The 20,693-nt window shown below is 36.4% G+C and overlaps 1 protein-coding gene across 2 annotated transcripts in view; it reads left to right on the top strand.

Moving 5' to 3' along the window:
* The first annotated feature begins 433 nt into the window (after window positions 1-433).
* The window catches only part of CHST9 (carbohydrate sulfotransferase 9), a 247,558-nt gene continuing 227,298 nt past the window's right edge, over window positions 434-20,693 (top strand). For both annotated transcript variants that reach the window (XM_033087654.1, XM_033087652.1), the window contains exon 1: window positions 434-693. The gene's annotated coding sequence lies outside the window, so the exon portion shown is untranslated. The remainder of the gene's footprint in view (window positions 694-20,693) is intronic.

Here is a 20,693-nt window from a genome sequence, read left to right as displayed (position 1 = left end):
CACATATGTCCGTACGGCACTTTGCTGATTTTTATAATAAATATGTATATTTTTGAAAAATCTGTCAAGCAAAAGAAAGTATCAGACTTTAGAGCCAATGTTTGTGACAAACTACTAACCTATTGATTTTGTCCTTCAGGTGTTTCTAGAACACCTGGGAAAGGAATCTGAGCGAGGGCAGCGGTGAAGAGGAGAAGGTGAATTAGGAAACGTACGGGGAAGACAATTACTTCCTAGAACAGGAGTGGGGTGGCACTAGAACCCTGGGACAGACCCGGAGCTGGGAAGGAGGGCAAATCGCCAGCAGAGGTAAGGCCAGAAAGTAAGAGGTAGAGAGAACGACAAAGGCGGAGAAAAAGAGGGCAGCGCGGGAGGGTGGCGAGGGAGATAAAAAGCGGGAGGCGGAGCTGCCCGGGCGCGGCGGTGGTGGCGGCGGGAGCGGCGGGCGGGAACCCACAGAGCCCAGGCGGCGCCGCAGCCCAGCCAGGCAGACGCGCGAGGGCGAGCGCCCGGCTCCCCGCCGCTCTCGCCCGCTGCGCTCCGCGCTGCGCTCCTTCCACCCAGCGGCCCGCAGCGGGAGGCGTCCACGAGAGTTTGCCCCGGAGCGTAGGGAAGTTTCCTGCCGAAGCCCCGCTCCTGGAAAAGCAGTACCTGCGGTGCCCGCTCGCCTCGGCTGCACTCGCAGCTCGCGAGGTAACCGCACTCGGCTTGGGGAACGTTTAGGGGGAGATGTGGGAGGAGATCTGAGGGGCCGAGACTGCGGGGCGCCGCGTGGTACCCAGGGTCCGAGCCGGTTCTGGGTGGGCGGGGAAGTGCATCCTCACCTTTCCAGGTACTTCGCCTCTTTTGACTGCGGGTGGCATCTTTCTTTTCCTTTCTGCCCCTTCTCTTCCAGCACTTACCCCCCCCCACCCCGCTCAATATTGGAACCCACTTCCATTCACTTTATTGCACGTTCTGGAGTGGGTGGGGTGGTGGTGTCTGGGAGATGGAGAGGGTACGAAGACTTTGAGAGGGACGGAGGAGAGGACGGATGCCCGAACTTGTTAGGTATCGGTGCTGGATTCTTGGGCCCTGGCGGGGCACCCTGGACTCCAGGATTCCTATGCCAGCCCCACTGGGGCACGCAGAGGTTGGAGAGAGGACCCGATAAGGAACGGTCTTGAGTTTCTGATGCCGGTTTATCCGGTCCTCTAGCCTGTTTGGCAGAAAGATGAGCATCTCTGCTGTGATGCTTCTTTTTCCTGGGTCCCAAAACCTGCGACCTTGCTAAGGCTGCGGGCAATGTGGGAGGGAAAGACGGAGACTCGGCGCCCAAGTTCTAAGTTGCCAGAGCAAAGGGGTTGGGAGGGGTAAAATGAGGAGCGGGCTTGAGATGGATTGGGGAGAGTAGGAACTGCTTAGTTGTTTTGTTGCTGCTGCCATTACTTTCACACGGTTACCCGCCCCCTCTTCTGCCCCATTTGAACACCCTGCCGATCACCACGTTTCTGTTAGGAGGCTAAAAGGTGTTATGCTGCACGCCTGTCAGTAGTTATTTCCAACAAAGTTCACAGGTGCGAAGCTAGAGCTGCCACTCCTCCTCCCTCCTCTCCCTGCAGGTCCACCCCCAACTCCCTCCCACAAGCAAACTGTTACTGAATAGTTCCCAGGATTTTGAAAGGGATGGCAAGGAAATAATATATAGAGTGTGTGTTTATGTGACTTTTTCCCCTTATACTATCAGAACCAAATCAAAACACTGTGGGTGTTTAACACACTTTTTTTTTTGCAGTTTTTATAGTAATTCAGATTATTATTTACTAATGTTTGTTAGGCTTCACTTTAACCTCAAACATTGCATTAATTGTTCTCTATATAATGTTATGTGTACTGTTACTATTCCACTGAATGTAAAGGACACGGGCTTCTTTTAGACTCATATATACATACCAAAATACAGTGTGACCATATTTAATATTTATATGTCTTCCTGATTCAGTGGCCTGGCACCTGCCAATTCCAGCACATAATCATAACACCATATGCCTTTTGCCAATTGAGGATAAGGAGAATGTTATTGTTTTTCATGGGCGAGGGTACCCTGGGCTACCAGGTTTTATTATTGCCTAAAGGGTTTTTAAGGGCTTCAGTCAACGTGGATCAGATATACAGAACAAAATTACGATTCTACCTGATGCATTCAAAAAGAATACCATACTTAGACACTTAACAGTTAACTAGTTATTGAGGAAAAATTGAAATCCTCTCATCACACAGAAAACAGTTTGATTGAATAGGGTCAATAAGAAATAGCACACTTTGGATTCCTTGAGGAAACAAGAAGAATTTTCCTCTTGCCTCATTTGGTATTTATCTCCTTTACTACAGTAGCATCTTCCAGAAAATGAGCACCTTGCAGATAGATGTTGGTTTGTACTGACTAAACACCATATTTTTTAATACAGAGGCTTGGTGACAGTCCAAAAACATAAATGTTTTAAATCATTACCAACCATCTGTTCTCTCCCACTCACTTAAAGTGCAATGTTTTATTTTCACAGGTATCCAAACATGTATCTTCATTTCAGGCATTTCCATGAACATCCCCAAAGCTGTAATATGGTACCTGATGTTGACCCAAGTTCAGCAACTGTTGTGTTTGGCTTATTACACTATAAGCTCTTCTCCTTTCATTTCAATGAAGGGAGAAGTCAAAAAAGTTTTAAAACCTTTGGCCAAGACTGGTGTATACTCCAGTGAAATCTGATTGCTGCCCCCCTACACACACACACACACACCTGGCCACTTTGTTTTGTTACCTGAGTGAAGCTGAGAATTAGTGCAACTGCAAGCTCCTCCTGATGACATTGTTTCCCTTTCTTCTCAGTCACAACGGTAGCATTTGGTGCTCTGAAGCAATGCATTCAACAGCCCTGATTCCAGAAAATTAGTGTGGCTACCAGAAGAATGAAACATCTTCCCAGGAGGAATTTACAAAGTCGGAGACTAATTTAATTTTCCAGACCCCAAATTAAGTAAACCTAGGACATACACATTATTTCACACAAAAATATTGGGTATGAATAATATAGGATATTATATAGAATATGAACAAAATCTCAACATAGTATTCTTTATGCTTGTGTTTGGGAACCTGTGTGAGTTTGTATAATCAGCAGATAGATTTATGCCCTTCATTTTGTTCACATCATCATTCAAGTAAGACTTGAGGTTTGCAACCCCACCCACCTGCTATCCAGGGATGCTTTCCCACTTAGCAATGTTTGCTACAGCTAAAACTGCAATGTTAGGATATTTTTATTACTCAGAATTAAGTTGCGTAATAAATATGTTGTTTCTTCACAGCAGCCAGAATGTTGGGAAGTTCTTTTTACTCAAATCTGGGTGTAACATCCCAAAGCACAGTCAATTGTGAGAATAAAGACATTGGGAATCTTGCTTACACTTTGTGAATAACTGATGTGTACTTGAGGAATATCAAGGACCAAAGAAAACGGGGGCTTCTGCCTTCTTACCGGTTGCACTGCACTATACTGCCCTTGCTTTGAAAACATGAGATTCCCTTACTACCGGGAAAACATTGAAGAAAATGAACCCAGACTGCAGAAAATTTTGAAAGTAAAGTTGCCTTTAAAAATATGGTCTAATTTAAACCTTTGGAAGTACATAAGGATGTGTTACATTTTATTTTTTCTGTACACTAAAAATGAATTATTGAGAGGAAAGAATTTCACCATGTATAGTAAGCACTCTAAATTATTCATGTTAATGAAAGGAATAGAGGCAAAAATAACCCAAAATCATGGTTATTTAAAAAGTCACTTGTGTTTGTCTTTGGAATGCATTACATGTTTTGTTTTAAAAAGATTTTCATTGTTATTATGGGCAAGTTGCCTTTCTAATTATATTGTTTTGTTTAGGTTAATTTTTAAATGAGCTTACATACCTCAAACACCAACACCGATTTATGGGGAGGTGGGGCAGGTGGGCAGCCTGCCCAGAAATAAGCAGGGTGACAGAAATAAGCAAACTTGGTATGCAGTAGATTATATCTAATTCACAGAAAGATGATCAGGGCTTGGTTGTATGTCTATTTAATAAATATGTGTTAAGAATTAGACATGTTCCTGTGAAAAATTAAAAGTTCCTCAATCCAAATTTGAGAAATTCAATCCCACTTTATGTGTAACAGAGGTGATTTACTATGTTTTTAAAAACGATAGAGGGGTGCTCTTGAAAACCAAATAGGAAGATTCTAATTTATAAGTCTTATTAAACTGAATTGTTAAGCATGAGGTTTTCCTAAAGCATACACGTGCATAGGTGTTAAGGTAACATTCCTATTAGGCCCTGTATATGTACTTTCCAAAAGAAGAAATGGCAAGACACCATCAGAATAAGGGGTTTGGTCCATTTGATCTCTGCACCGATGCTGTAAATCAAAGCACATTTCATCAAAGAGAAGCTCTCAAGTATCTATTGTTACTATGGGCCTGGTTGGATAAAATAGTTGAAGTTCAGCAAGACTGCCAATTTAACAGGTTTCTATTGTGTTTTTTTTAAGCTCCAGGGCAAAACTGGTTGTGGATGAAATAGTTACTTGCACAAGACTTTGATTCACACTATAGCACTTGCTGTTAAACACCTTGTTTATAGTCAGTGTTCAGTTGTATATAGATTTTGTTGAATTGTTCATTCTGTGGACTATTAGAAAGAATTTAGAAAACCTCTGTGGAGAAGGGTAGAGCTGCCAAATATGTCTGATTGAAAAAGCAGCCAAGATCATTTTTATTTAAGAAGTCAAAGTAAAAAGTAAAACTGTGATTTCTACAACAATGAGCAGAATGGTAATAGAAAAGTAAATGCCCCCTTCGGAGTGGGTACTGTGTTCTCATAATAAATGTACTCACTACTTCAAGTACGTGGGCACTTCTTTTTTTGAGGAAACATTTTCTTTTTCTATATGGTATGGCATTTTTTCAAGGCTTGACTAGACTATTTTAAAAAGAAATATTGTGCTTAGAATAATTGACACCTATTGGATATATTATATTTTATATACATTTATGAGAGGACTCAGTTTCTTCCTATCAAGTGCCTAAATCTTAGAATTATGCATTTTGTTATGGAGATGGAAAGGACCTTAAAAGTAATGTATTCCAATGCCCTCATTTTAGAGTTAAGGAAATTGGGAACCCACAATAGTCAAAGTGAGCTGCTAAAGATCACTGGTGGTTAATGGCAGAGCAGAAACCGGAAACCTGATCTCCTGACTCTTCATCCAGCTCCCTTGTAGTAAGTTGGTTAATTAGGGGAGCTAACTTTTTCTGGCCATCACAATATCAATTGTACGAGGTAGTCATGAAATGATGTGGTACAGAGGTAAATGCGGAAGGCTTGTGATTTTTCTGCCCTGTCAATCACGGAGCACTCACCTTGGATCAAACTGTGGTTCTCAGCCCCTCTTGGAGTCTGTCCTTTTTTTAATTAACAAATATTCTTTGTTACCCTCCTGGTATCCGGACATGTAATTCATCCATAATATAGTTACTGAGTATATCTGTGGTGAAAAGGAGCAATAAAATAAATGTAATTTGTAATAAAATGTGCATTTCACTATGCTAATGTTTGGGGACGCTTTCATTAGAACACATATTAAACAAGTCAGAAATTTGCTTGCATATTTAATGAATAAATTTGGATTTAAGACAAATAAAAAAAACAGAAGACATTCCATACAAGAAGTACAGGAAAATGAAAGAATGAGGAGAGACTAAAAGTAGTGTTAGGATAATTACATATTAGACTTATTTGTATATAACAGGAAAAAAAAAAGGAAATAATGGTAATCGTTGTAGAGAAAACACGCCACATCAAATTATATACCGTTGGAGTGGAGAAAATGTGGAAGTATGATATTTTGCCAGTGAGAGAGTAAATACTATTAAACTACTTTTACCAAAATTCCAAAACTTCTTTACGGAACATTTTCATGTTGTTACCAATGTCAACTCCACTTCAAGGGACTCTGCCGGTGACCCATCATGTCATCAATAATAGCAGATAAAATATGTCCACACTGAAAATTATTGATTTCATGCTGACATTTCCTTTTTAAGTTTGTGTTCTGTTAATACATTGTGTTGTAGTCTATCAGCTCTAGAATTAGGAGACAGACTACATACAATGATTAAATTATTCACCACAGCAATTTTATTGTAAATCCCTGGGCTTTGGGGGGAAATTCTTATAAAATGCTTACTTATGATTATGTAGCAGATTCTACAGGTTGCTATCCGCCATAACTTTTGTTCAGTGGGACATTGTATGTTATATGGGACATTTGGGAAAATGCTTCATTAAGTGGGGCCGCCCCCCCCTTCCCAGCCAAAGTCAATAGCCCTTCCCTCTTCCAGAAATCGTGACAAAACTGAGGATACCCAACCTTCCCCAAAATATTCTCTAGGGGGTGGTCTGGCCCTGATGAGAGTCTTAGGGCTAGAGAAACAAGGTTTTTATGATGGCATGGACTATTTTTCATGCCCTTCCCCACCTATCTTTACTTCTTTTAAGTGGGTCCATCCCACTTGTCCATAAGTCTCCTGCCTTCGGTGAACAGGGATTACAAATTTCACTGTCCACCAACCTCAAGCTCGTTTTCTGCCAGTCGCCTTGTATAAAAAGTTACTTCTTTTGTCCTTATTTCCCTTAGGAATCTATGTTTTATGGATGACTATAAATGGTGACAAACTAATGTGCGAGCTGGCTAATATTTTAGTTCTCCCACGCCTTAACCTTGTTTAAAGCATATCTCCAGAAAACACTGAAGCTTTCATATATAGAGACATCGTGTATATTCACACATATGTATGTGTGTATATGGATATGCACTTATGTATATATGTGCATGTTATATTTGTTTACGTATATGTATACTCATGCATCATTTCAGGTACTGAAAAGACAGAAAATGAGGTATTACTTGAGATTTTATTTTTCATGCCCTCAAAACATACTTTTGGAAACAAAGAACTGCACTGGTCCAATATTGGAAGTTGCATCATAAAACATAGTGCTGTAAAAGAGACCCAAATCTGTTACCAACCTAAATAACCTGTTGTATTAGAATTTTTTTTGTATTGCTTGAAATAAGTGTACCCTGTGCTAGCATATAGGAGTTGGAGGCGGGGGAAAGTTATAGACAACTATGCTGTCTGTCTTAGATGTATTTAGTGTATGCACTGTTGACATACTAAAAGCACATCATGTCCTCTCTTTGCAAAATATATGGTATTTGCAGAGAGATTAGAGGATTTTGAAGATTACCCATATTCCTAACATACAAGAAAGTGTAGGATCCCAGAAGCAAGGAGGGCATTGAGAATGAAACTCAATTTTCTTACTGCTAATGTTGCTTCTAGACTGTAACATGAGAACCTCTCTTAGAATTAGGAGTTAATATGAAATGTCATTTCAGTATTAGCTATAGCAAGCATCTTTAATTTACCAAATTGTAAGATATTTTTTTCTTCAATTACTTCCCACTCTTGGTCCGCCTTAGATGTCTTCTGTCACGTTGTGTATCTTACTTCTTTTTAAAGAAAGACGCTTTTTAATGTAAACCCTTAACAGTTAAAATTGAAGTTGTGGGTGCGTGTGTGTGTGTGTGTGTGTGTGTGTGTGTGTGAGACTAACCAGTTGCTCTCATACAATCACAAGATTCTCTACATAGAAGGGCATAAAAGCTGCCCCAATAAGAGAGGCAGCTTTTTCTACAAAGGGGCTACAACAATTGTACAGACCACAATTTGATCTGTGATTGTTCTGCTGTATATTGTTCATTCTTACTGGAAGCTTCTTGGTCGATTGAACGGCCTGGCACTCCGACTGACCCCTAACTTTATTTGGTCTACTTTTGTTACAATTTCTAATACACGTACAGTGTAGCAATGGGAACTGAGAGAAGATGAAATTGAGGTTGTTGGATTGGGGAGGTGATAAGGACAATATGGAGCTTCTTTCATTTGAGCAGCACAAAGCTCTACATCGGCAGTGAAATTTTATTGGGATATTTGCCTTTTCTTGTTATGCTTTTTATTCTTATATGGAATAAAGGCAAAGATTGGGAAAGTGAAGCTATCCTTCTTTGAACCGTTAGCCCCAGTATATAAGAGAAAACCTTCTTTGTCAGAATAAACAGACACAACACATTCCATCACTAGAGTCATGGTGCCTCCTTTTACTGTACTACCTCAATACTACTGTAAACCAAAAGCTAAAACACTCAAGAAAGTAGCTAAGAAAAGGAAAAACACACCCCGTTACTGTAGTGAAGGAAATTTTAGAAGCCTATATTAGAAAACATAATAAGAAAACTTTGTCAATTCAAATGAAGAATGTAATACTTTTCCATTAGTTTCCAAAGGAAGAAGTTCAAAGCTTACTCAGCTTTGTAGTCATTTCTTTTGTTTTCTTTTTTATTCCAGAGGGAATTAGAGCTATGACCTATAGTTACAGGTTACTTTAAGCTTGTGAAGATTCAGATAAAATGATGGTGTTGATTATATGCTATAAAAAGAAATTTCAAAATTGAAATGTAGACACAATTTTTTAGAAACATAACACTAAATAAATTTGATTTTCCCACAGCCTTCTTTGAACATTAGATTACAATGATGGTAATTGATTTCCCCCAAAAAAATCTATTGTCTCAATGTATTAAAAAACACTTAGGTGATAGTAACACTGTTGGACTAAAAGCAGGAAATAGCAGCATTCTTTTACCTTCTAATATTTGTACTTTGTTTTCAGTTAGGAATGTTTAGTATCAGAGAATCAGATTCTACTTCTGTGATAGGGCCGGCATTCAGCTCATGCACTAGTATGGTGTTACTGGTTATTTATGTCTGGGGCCCAAGTCGTACTAATTGTTAAATATTTTAAATAGCAATCCTATACTTACATTATTACTTTTGTGACATAGACTATTTATCAAGAAAAAAATATATATAGATATATATGCCTTGATTGCAAAATCTGAAAATATGGCTTTGTTAGACTGTTTAGGAAGAATTAAAACAACATTTAGAATAGAAATGGATTGGCAAATTACTAAACTCTCAAGTAGCAGAGATTATTTACCTTAGAACTTTAGTTCACTGCAAGTTTTCCCAACATACATAAACAGAGTACTATGCAATGAAAATTCCTTGAAATTGTTGTCATATGTTTTATTCTAGCACTCTAGAGAACATAATTCTAGTTCAGAAAGTCCTTCTCAGTTCCCCACTTGTAGATCCAGATGTGTTCTTGCTATTTCTTCTCATCTATGTTAAAGAAACGTCAAATGAAACATGTCAAAATTAAACTTGTGATCTCTGCCCATCTCACACCAAACCTCCAGGTTCCCCAGCTCCCAATCGGGGTTTTATCCTTGACATTCCCTCGCATTCAACTCCATATCACAGCCTTCACCCAGTCATTGATTATAACCTCCAAAAGTATGTGACAAAACTGCCTTCAGCCATCACCCAAGTCTAAGCTTTTACTATTCATTGTGTGGAAAACTACAGTGGTTGTTTAACTGGTCTCCTGCATTCATCATTGTTGCATCCTTCAAAGGTGCCAGAGGAGCATTTTCAAAATGCAGATATAACTATCATTCCTTTGACTACACACATCACTTAAACAGATTACCATTGCTCTGTTGAAGATTAAGACCAAAACTGTGCACCTGATTTTTCAAAACCCAGCAAGGTCAGACTCTTCTGGCCTCATCTCTTGGTTTTCCCACTTATTCCCTCTGTTTTAGCTGACTAGCTTTCTTCTGGTTGCATTGACTCACCTTGTCTCCTCCCATCCCCATACCTGTAAATATACATACCCAAATATTGTCTATTTAATGCTTACTTAACACTTAAATTATCTACCCAAATGTCACTTCCTCAAATGAGCCATCTCTTCTCCCTAGACTGAGCCAAATCCCTTGTAATATATATGTGCACGCGTACGATTTGTATGCATAAATGTATCCATGTTTATGTATTCATATCCCTCATTGCAAAGAGTTGCAAAGAGTTGTAAATTCACATTTATTTGTGTAATTATTTAATTAACCCCTAGGGTAGGGACCCCTCTAGTTTGGATCGTCCTTATATTCCTAGAAAAGACCGCATTGCTTGCTTAGAATGGGAGTGTAATAAGTATTTGTTGAATAAATGTTGACTGAATATCCCTATTTTTAATCCCACATGTGCACATGCATACATATGTACTACACACAAACACACACTCATATACATCCTCTCATTCTAAGGAGGATAGATAGATAGATAGATAGATAGATAGATAGATAGATAGATAGATAACTTGCAAGCTATGAAGCTCCATTTTTTTCTTTGTGACCTCCCCAAATAACACATTTCCTTTCTTCAAATTCTCTTTTCTATCAGTGATTCCTTTAGAGGTGGCTTGAGTAGTACTACATTTACTTAGAAAGGCAGGCTGATCTATCAAATTTCTTACAAAAAAAAAAAAGTCCAGGCCTCTCTTTACATTATTTTCTCTAACATGTAAAATCCCTTGATAATTTCAAGAATTTAAAAGGCTTTACTTTATGGTGGTTTTATGCTGTGCTGTTTGTGCACATTTTGACATCAGACAGTGATCTAAGATTGTACCATGTTGGAGAAAAGAAAAACAAAATCCTTTGAAGGTTACCTATTCATATGGTCCCCATATGGAGATAAAAGAGATGGAGAACAAAAATTAAAATAGTAAATACATGAAATTGAAAGAGTAACATAAAAGTCCATGCTATAAATTAAAAGTTCATATTTTTAAGAATTACACAAGGGCTTCAAACTATGGATAAAATAGTTAAGGAACAGATCTACCATATTGTCATTTACTGTGTTCTATATTGCTATTCTAATATTTATGCCTGAGTTCCAATTGCTGCATTAAAATTGAGTTAGTCTCCTTTTTGTTTAAAGCCTTCCTGCTTCGACTACTTTAAGGGAGAATCTGGTAATCCTGGAATATCTTGTGCTAAAAAATAAGGAAGTACTCAAAAATTGATAAGGACACATCAGAAGCACATAAAAGCCAGATTTAAGGGACTCCCACTGGCCATATTTGGGATCACTTGAACATAAAAAGCCATAACTTATGTAATAGATTAGAGCACATTGAATAAAGTATCCATGAGCCCATAGGGTGTGTGTAGTGTGAAGACAGAGGTGGGTAGAAGGAAAAGTTCTGTTTCACTAAAGAGTACAAGCTAATAATTAAAAGAAATAATAGAATTATAAAGTGACTTTTTGCAACCACTATTACAAGAGTAATCAAAGGATGGTCCGCCAATAGATGAATGGTTGATGGGGACAGGATGATCCCACTATCTCTACGTGTCACCCCACAGATTGCTTGTTAAGTACAGAGAGAGAAAAGTATCTTTCCACGAGGCAATCTGGTAGATGCCAGCTTAACTAACTGATCACACTTGATGTCACCAATAGTGGGACAAATTGACATCACCTACTTCTCGATATAATGCACACGTAAAATAGGACACACAATCACCTCTGAAGTTATTTTGCCAAAAATATTTCACCTGAATCTAACCATGAGGAAAAAATTTTTAAAAAGTTGTCCTTTCCAAAGTATCTAAATCCAAATTGTACATATTCTTCAATATAACTGATCTGGACACTTCAAACATATCAATGTCATTTGAAAAAAAAATCCTGGGAAACTCTTTAGGATTAAAAGAGAGTAGGAGACACAGCAACCAATTGTAAGGCATCCTACTTGATTAGATTCTGGATGGGAAGAAAAGCTATAAAGGATAATATAGCCGGGACAATTAGAGGAATCTGAATTTGGGCTGTAGTTCATATATAGTATTTAAATTTCCTCAGTGTGATAATCACATTGGGTTCCGTGGCAGAATGTCTTTGGAGGGGGAATATATATTTGGAAGTATTTAGAGATGAAGTCTCATGATCTCTGTAACTTCCTTTCAAATGCTTCAGCAAAATTTTTTTTAATATGGGAAAGAGAAATAAGAAAATGTTACCAAAAAATGTTAACAATTGTTTAATCTAGATAAAGATAGTATAGTATTCATATTATTGCTAACTTTTTGTAGTTTAGATGCTTTACAAAATACAAATTGGGTAAAATAGTCTGTGATTTTTAAGTCAACTATCCTATGGATGATATCATTGTGACATTGGATGAAGTGAGTTAACATGTGAAAAAGTTGTTTAGTCAATTTAAAAAATGTCCTCTCCACAGTATCTAAATATCTTCATTCACCATTCCACAATATTTCATAATTTATGTTTAAACACTTAAGAGAAAGCCATTCTTATAAGAATATATTTTAGGCAATAAAGGAGACAATACCTAATATGATGCTCTCAGTAAATATTACATAAACTAATATTTTCCCATTTTTCAGTTATATATGAGAACTTTTCAACATGAGAAATTTTAAGGGGAAATTGGGCAAGTTGGCAATATGCTTTTTCTTCTTCCATATCTTTCCTGAAATATTTGGTGCTTACCTTTAAAACAAAGTATAAGATTGCCGATGATTTTCATTAAAAGACCCATAACATAGCAGAATGCAGTATGCAGTGTAGATCTGACCAGGGCCCCAGTAAGATTTAGAATCCAGTGTGATTGTCAAGCGTAATTGTCTGGAAGGTGGACAAGCACTGCTAATTCTTATGTATTATATTGCAAACAGGGACTTAAAGCCTAGTACCATAGATTTACAAATACCGAAAAACTTCTCTGTTTAGTCAAAAACATGAGGGCCAATTCTATATGAAACCCAAAGTAAAAGATTAAATAAAAAATACTTACAAAATTTGTATAAAAACATTATCTCCTCAAAAAAATTTCAACTTCAAATTAAGTGTTTAAAATATTTCTCCTCCCATTAAAATGTATGAAATAATATTTATACTTTGCATGAATACTTTTCTAATAATATTTAGGGCTGCTTAGGATAGGTACCTTTCATGTAACCAGAACCAAGTGGAGTGATGCTTCTAGATTTTCTTGTATTTTAAGGTGCAGTAAATCAAAGATAAGAGTATCAGTAGAGTTCTTTCCCCTTATATTTCATATGCTAGTTCACAAATTATTGTAAGCTATGACAAGCAGAAGAGGTTTGCATTTCTGAAAATTTTGAAGAAACCAGTTTCTTGATACTGCCCCCTTATACTGTCTTGAGGCTAAATTTCACTATGGTAGGAACTTATCACTAAAAAAATTATACTTAATCTTCAGCTTATATTAAGACAAATATTAATAATCAGTTTGAACTTGGTATTCTTTTAATAAGGGGGAGATAGTAAATATTTATGAGGAGAGCATGGGTTCTTCAAGTCTTGATTATCTTCAAGTAAAGGTAATAATAGCTCAAGCACTTATACCCACTGTCTCTCTACCACCCACAACCCAAGCTACTCATATTTGTATCAGTAGTAAGACAATGGATACTCATATTACCAAAAGCATTTTGAGATCTGAGAGAATTGGGTGAAATTGAATTTTGTAATCTTATCAAAGTGTTAATATATTTTTATTTCATATTTTAAAAAAAAGTTCTAAGGCCATGAACAATGTAAGTTAAAAGTTATTTGAATTTATAGCGATAGAAAAAGTGGACTTCGATATAGAATTTGGCTTTAAAAGAGAACAGCTATATGAACAATTTGTGTGCGTAATTATTAGCTGGAAGCTATTTGTACTCTAAGTGTATTGAATATACACATATGATAATAAAACTTTGCACAAATAGAACCTTTTGATAATAAATCCATGTAAAAGATTGTGCTTTGGGGAATAATTCTAGGTGTTGTAAGTATACTGAATTCCTTGCACTCAGAATGCAGAACTCTAGACCGTGTATATAACTATTTTTCATTCATGATGTTTAATAGGTCATTTTACGTAAAGTTTTAGAAAGGATAAGTAAAACATACAATGGAAAAATGGTGTTGTTCTATTTGTACATACATGCAAACTACTGCAATCACAAAAGAAATGACAAAGGAGAACTGTGAAGCTTGTCACCAGAAGTGAGCTAAACTATACTCAGAATCATAGTTATCAGAAATAAATACCTAATCATTACCTGAGAAGTCTTCCTGTCATTGCTGGAATCACTGATTAATTGTTTGTTTGTTTTTTGCTTGTGTGGCATCTACTCACCTACTTAGAAAAAGCACTTGAGTAGTAAAATAAAATATAGAAGAGCTGCATTCTCTTTGTGAACCTATACATTTACAACCCTTCATGGAACTGTACATACCTTCCAGTTAATTTTCCTGTACGTTAACAAAATAAAAATAAAATGAAGGATGCTTCCAATTCCCTTTCCTCATTTTAGATTTGTGTTACATTTTTATTTTATTTTTCATATTTTCGTCTTTAAAGCAAATCAGTTCTCAATACTAGTCCTTTCATTAGTGTTTCCCTTTCTGAGTTATTTTGGTTTATTTTGTGGATAGCTAGATTTCATTATCAAGCCTTTTATTCTTGGAGGGTCCATGTGGACAACACATCCTGAATTTTTGCTTGCATGATCTTTATCCAGCACCACACCACCACCGCCACACTCTCTCCTTGCCTGGTACCTACGTCTCTAGTCCATAAACCACTTTCTGATGGTCTTTTCATTCTTGAAGAGAGCTAGTAATGTTGAATATCAGGAACTGGTGTAGTGAGGCAGTCTACAGCTCCAGTATGGGTCTTGTCTAGAATATTCTCTCTCACCAAGCGTGTTCAATTTGCCCTCAATTTTAAACATTCAAACCCCTAACTTTATGTTGTCACTTAGCAGTCGTGGCTTTCCTTACGTTGTCTCCCACAGTACTCTCAGCTGGGAGATCGATCACTCCATAGCTTATAAAAATGGTAGATGGGTGTGATATTTTCTCTAGCCCTACATCCCCAGCCATTCTAACTTTCAATAGGGAAGCATTCACATTCTCCATAGCCAACTTACACCCTGTAAGATGTTACTGTCCCAATCTATTAATAAGATTTACTGGACAGCCTTTTGGGACTATGATTTAGGAAAATCTATATCCACCTCAAGTTTTGAGAGTATGTGTGTATTAATTCTCACCCTCCTCTCTTGTTTCTCTCTAGATTTACAGAATTTAGCAGGTATACTTTACAGTTAATAGTTTGAAGTTGTGGTTCTCTTCTTAATTGAAAATGGAGTACTTTTCCTCACTATTTTTTAATAGACTTTATTTTTTAGAGCAATTTTAGGTTCACAGATATATTGAACAGAAGGTGCAGGGATTTCCCATCTACCCCGTGACCCCATACATACATAGCCACCTCCATTATCAACTTTCTCCACAAGAGTGGTACATTTGTTGCAACTGATGAACTTACATTGCCACGTCATTATCACCTAAAGGTCATAGTTTATATTATGGTTCACTCTTGGTGTTGTGTATTCTATGCATTCGGACAGATTTATCATGACATGTACCCACTATTATAGTATCATACAGAGTGATTTCACTGCACTAGAAACCCTGTGTGCTTCACCTACTCATATCTCCCTCCCCTGTAACCTCTAACAACCATTGATCTTTTCCTTTGTCTCCATACTTTTGCCTATTCAACAATATCATAGAGTTGAAATCATATAATAGGTAGTCTTTTCATATTGACTTATTTTACTTAGTAACATGTACTTAAGCTTCTTTCATGTATTTTCATGGTTTGATAGTTTATGTCTTTTCAGCATTGAATAATGTCCCAGTGTCTGGGTGTACCACAGTTTATTTATCCATTTACCTACTGAAGGATGTCATAGTTGCTTCCAAATTTTGGCATAATGAGTAAACATGCTTTAAACAACCATGGGCTGGTTGTTATGTAGACATAAGTTTTCAACTCTTCTGGGTAAATATCAAAGAGTGTGATTGCTAGATTGTATGGTAAGGGTATGTTTAGTTTTATAAGAAACTGCCAAACTGCCTTCTGAGATGATGATACCATTCTGCACTTCCACCAACGATGAATGAGAGTTCCTGTTGTCCCACATTTTCACCAGCATTTGGTGTTGTCAGTGTTCTGTATTTTGGTACCTCATTGTTATTTTAATTTGCATTTCCCTGATGACATAAAATGTGGAGCATCTTTTCATATGCTTATTTACCATCTGTATAACTTCTTTGTTGAGGTGTCTGTTAAGATCTTTGGCCCATTTTTTTGTTTACTCTCTTATAGAAGTTTTAAGTGTTCTTTATATATTTTAGATTAAAAGTCGTTTATCAGATATGTCTTTTGTAAATATTTTATCCCAGTTTGTGACTTGTCTTTTCATTCTCATGGTAGTGTCTTTTCCAAAGGAAAAATAATTAACTTTAATGAAGTCTATCTTCTCAGTTCTTTCTTTCACAAATCATGCCTTTTGTGTTGGATCTAAAAGGTCATCACCAAACTAAAGGTCACCTAGATTTTCTCAAGTTTTTTCCCAGGAATTTTATAGTTTTACATTTAAGTCTGTGATTCATTTTGAGTTAAATTTTGAAAGAGGTGTAGATTCTCTGTCTATATTCATGTTTTTTGTTTCTTTTTTTGCGTGTGGTTTTCCAGTTATTCCTGCACTATTTGTTGAAAAGACGATCTTTGCTCCATTGTATTTCCTTTGCTCCTTTGTCAAAGATCAGTTGACTGTATCTATGAGGGTCTGTTTCTGGGCTCTCTATTCTGTTCCATTGACTAATTTTTTCCCTTTTTTTCACCAGTATCACACTGTCTTGATTACTGTAGCTTTATATGAAGTCTTAAAGTTGAGTAATGTCACAGTCTCTAAGTTTGTTCTTCTCCTTCAATATTGTGTTGACAATTCTGGGTCTTTTGCCTCTCCATATAAACTTTAGAATTAGTTTGTTGATCTCTGTGAAATAACTCTCTGGGATTTTGATTGGGATTAAGTTGAACCTGTAGATCAAGTGGGGTAGAACAGACATCTTAACAATATTGAGTCTTCCTATCTATGAACATGGACTATCTCTCCATTTGTTTGGTCCTGTAATTCATTTCATCAGAATTTTATAGTTTTCTTCATATAGGTCTTGTACATATTTTGTTAGATCTATACCTAAGTATTTAATTTGGAGGAAAGGGTATTATATATTAGCAATATAAATGGTATTGTGTTTTTAATTTCAAATTCTACTTGTTTATTGCTGGTATATAGTAAAGCAATTAACTTTGTATGTGATCGAAAAATATGGTGAATGTTGAAATAAAAAAATTATTACAGTGAAAGACACATTGCCATTAATCCAGCTCAAAATACTCCCTATTGCTTTGAGCAAACTTATCCCATCATTTTTGCTACTTTCTGAAGCAGTTCTGGAAGTCCTCTTTCATGAGTGTCTTTACTTCATCCTCCCTCATAACAATGCTCCGTGTCACACATCGCTTCTGGTACAGCAATTTCTGTCAAAAACTTTACAGTGTGTCCTTATCCACCTTACTCACCAGATCTGGTACTGTGTGACTTCTGGCTCTTCCCCAAAGTCAAAATGACCATGAAAAGAAAATGTTTTGAATCAATTCAGGACATCAAGGCAGCCATGACAGCGCAACTAAAGACACTCATGAGAGAGGACTTCCAGAACTGCTTCAGAAAGTGACAATAATGATGGGATAAGTGTTTTCAAAGTGAGGTGGATTATTTTGAGGAGGATTATTGGCAATGTGTCTTTTACTGTAATAATTTTTTTAATTTAAACATTCACTGTAGTTTTTGATCACCACTTATACAGATGGTGCCAAAAAATGTATACACATTTTAAGAAAGGAAAAGAACTGTATTCAAATTGTAATACTCAATATATACCAATAACAAAAGATGAATACAAATCATATGTATACATTTTTTTGGCACTCCCGGTATATTAACCATGTATCCTACAACCTTGCTATAATCACTTATTAGTTCCAGGAGGTTATTTTTGTTGATTTATTTTGGATTTTCTACATAGATGATCATGTCATCTGCTAACAAAGACTGTTTTATTTCTTTTCGTTTCATGTTTGCCTTTGATTTATTCTTTTTTTAAAATTAAAGTTTATTGGGGTGACAATTAGTAAAGTTACATAGGTTTCAGGTGTACGGTTCCTGTAATACATCATCTATATATCACATTGTGTGTTCACCACGCAGAGTCAGTTCTCTTTCCATCACCATATATTTGATCCCTTTTACCCTCATCTACCACCCACCTCCCCCCTTACCCTCTGGTAACCACTAAACTATTGTCTGTGTCTATGAGTTTTTGTTTCTTCGTTTGTTTGTCTTGTTCTTTTGTTGTTTTCAGTTTTATATACCACATATCAGTGAAATCATATGGTTCTCAACTTTTTCTGTCTGACTTATTTTGCTTAGCATATTGGAAACAACCAAAGTGTTCTTCAATAAATGATTGGATAAAGAAGATGTGGTATATATACACAATGGAATACTATTCTGCCATAAGAAAGATGAAATAGTGCCATTTGCGACAACGTGAATGGATCTTGAGATTATTATGCTAAGCGAAATAAGTCAGACTGTTTTATTTCTTCCTCCCTAATCTGTATACCGTTTATTGCCATTTTTTGTCTTACTACATTAACTGGGACTTTTAGTATGGTGTTGAAAAAGCAGTGGTGAGAGGAACCATCCTTGCCTTGTTCATGACCTTAGTGGGAAAACTTCAAGTTTCTCACCATTAAGTGTAATATTAGCTGTAAGTTTTTTGTAGATATTCTTCGTCAAGTTGAGGAAATTCTCCTTTATCCCTAGTTTATTCCCTAGTTTATTGAGAGTTTTTATCATGAATGGGTGTTGGAATTTGTCAAGTGATTTTTCTTCATCTGATCCATTTTGATACGTTCTTGTAATTTTGCTTTCTTAGCCTGTTGATGTGATGGATTACTTTGAGTTTTGAATGTTGAATCAGGCTTGCATACATGGGATAAACCCTACTTGGTCATGGTGTATAATTCTTTTTTGTACATTGTTGGATTTGATTTGCTAATATTTTGTTAAGGATTTTTACATCGATGTTTCTGACAGATACTGGTCTGTAATATTTTTTCCTTGTAATAGCTTTGTTCAGGTTTGCTATTAGGGTAATACTAGCCTCATAAACTGAGTTAGAGATTATTCCTTCTGCTTCGATCTTCTGAAAGAAAATGTAGAGAATTGGTATAATTTCTTTCTTTAGTATTTGTCAGAATTCACCAGTGAACCCATATGGGTTTTCTGTTTTGTAAAGTTATTAATAATTGATTCAATTCTTTAACAGATATAAGCTTATTCAGATTGTCTATTTCTTCTTGTGTGAATTTTGGCAGATTGTGTCTTTCTAGGAATTGGCTATTTCAACTAGGTTATCAAATTTGTGGGCATAGAGTCGTTCATAACATTCCTTTATTATCCTTTTAATTTCCATAGGATATATACTGATGTCCTCTTTTTCATTTCTAATACTAACATGTCTCCTCTCTCTTTATTCTTAATTAGTCTGAACAAAGGCTTATTGATTTTACTGATCTTTTTAGAGAACCACCCTATGGTTCTGTCGATTTTCTGTATTGATTTCCATGTTTTCAATTTCATTGATTTCTGCTCTAATTTTCATATTTCTTTTTTTCTGCTTACTTTGTAATTAATTTGCTCTTCTTTTTCTGGTTTCCTAAGATAAGGGCTTAGATGACTGATTTTAGATAACATATTTCTTTAGTGCTATAAATTTTGCTCTAAACACCGATTTTGTAGCATCCCACAAATTTTAATGTTAGATTTTTATTTTCATTTAGTCCAAAATATTTTTAAATTTCTCTTGAGATTTCGTCTTTGACTCGTGATATTCAGAGGTGTGTTGTTTAATCATCAAGTATTTGGGGATTTTCCAGCTATCTTTCTGTTACTGAATTCTGACTTAATTTCATTGTGATCTGAGAGCCAACATTCTATGATTTTTTTCTTTTAAAATTTTAACACGTTTTCTGACCCAGAATATGATCTATCTTGGTGAATGTTCCATTTGAGCTTGAGAAGAATTTGTATGTTGCTGTTGTTGCATGAAATACTATAGATGCCCATTATATCCAGTATTTTTGAGTTCAACTATATCTTTACTAATTTTCTGCCTGATAGATCAGTCCTTTTCTGATAAAGGGGTGTTGAAGTCTCTAACTATAATAGTAGATTCATCTGTTTTTTTTAGTAGTAAAGTCTCTAACTATAATAGTAGATTCATCTGTTGCAGTTCTATCAGTTTTTGCCTCCCATAGTTTGATGTTCTGTTGTTAGGTTTTCTTGGTGAATCGACCCCTTTATCATTCATTATGCAATGCTATCTCTGATAATTTTCCTGCTGTTAAGTCAGGAACAATTTAACTGGATTCTCTGCTCAGGGTACCACAAGGCTGCAATCATGCTGTTGGCTGGGCTGCATTCTCGTCTGAAGCTCAGTGTCTTCTTCCAGACCTATTGAGCTTATGGGCAGAATTCAATTCCTTACAACTATGAGACTAAGAGCCTCAGCATCTACAGGCCACCTCTCTTTAAAGGATGTTCACAGCTACTTTTTTGCCTTCTCAAGGCCAGTAGGAGACCATCTCTAACTTCAGGGAAGTCC

Source organism: Rhinolophus ferrumequinum, chromosome 19 (genome assembly GCF_004115265.2).
Source record: "Rhinolophus ferrumequinum isolate MPI-CBG mRhiFer1 chromosome 19, mRhiFer1_v1.p, whole genome shotgun sequence".
NCBI lineage: Eukaryota > Metazoa > Chordata > Mammalia > Chiroptera > Rhinolophidae > Rhinolophus > Rhinolophus ferrumequinum.
This window is presented reverse-complemented; position numbering and strand designations above follow the sequence as displayed.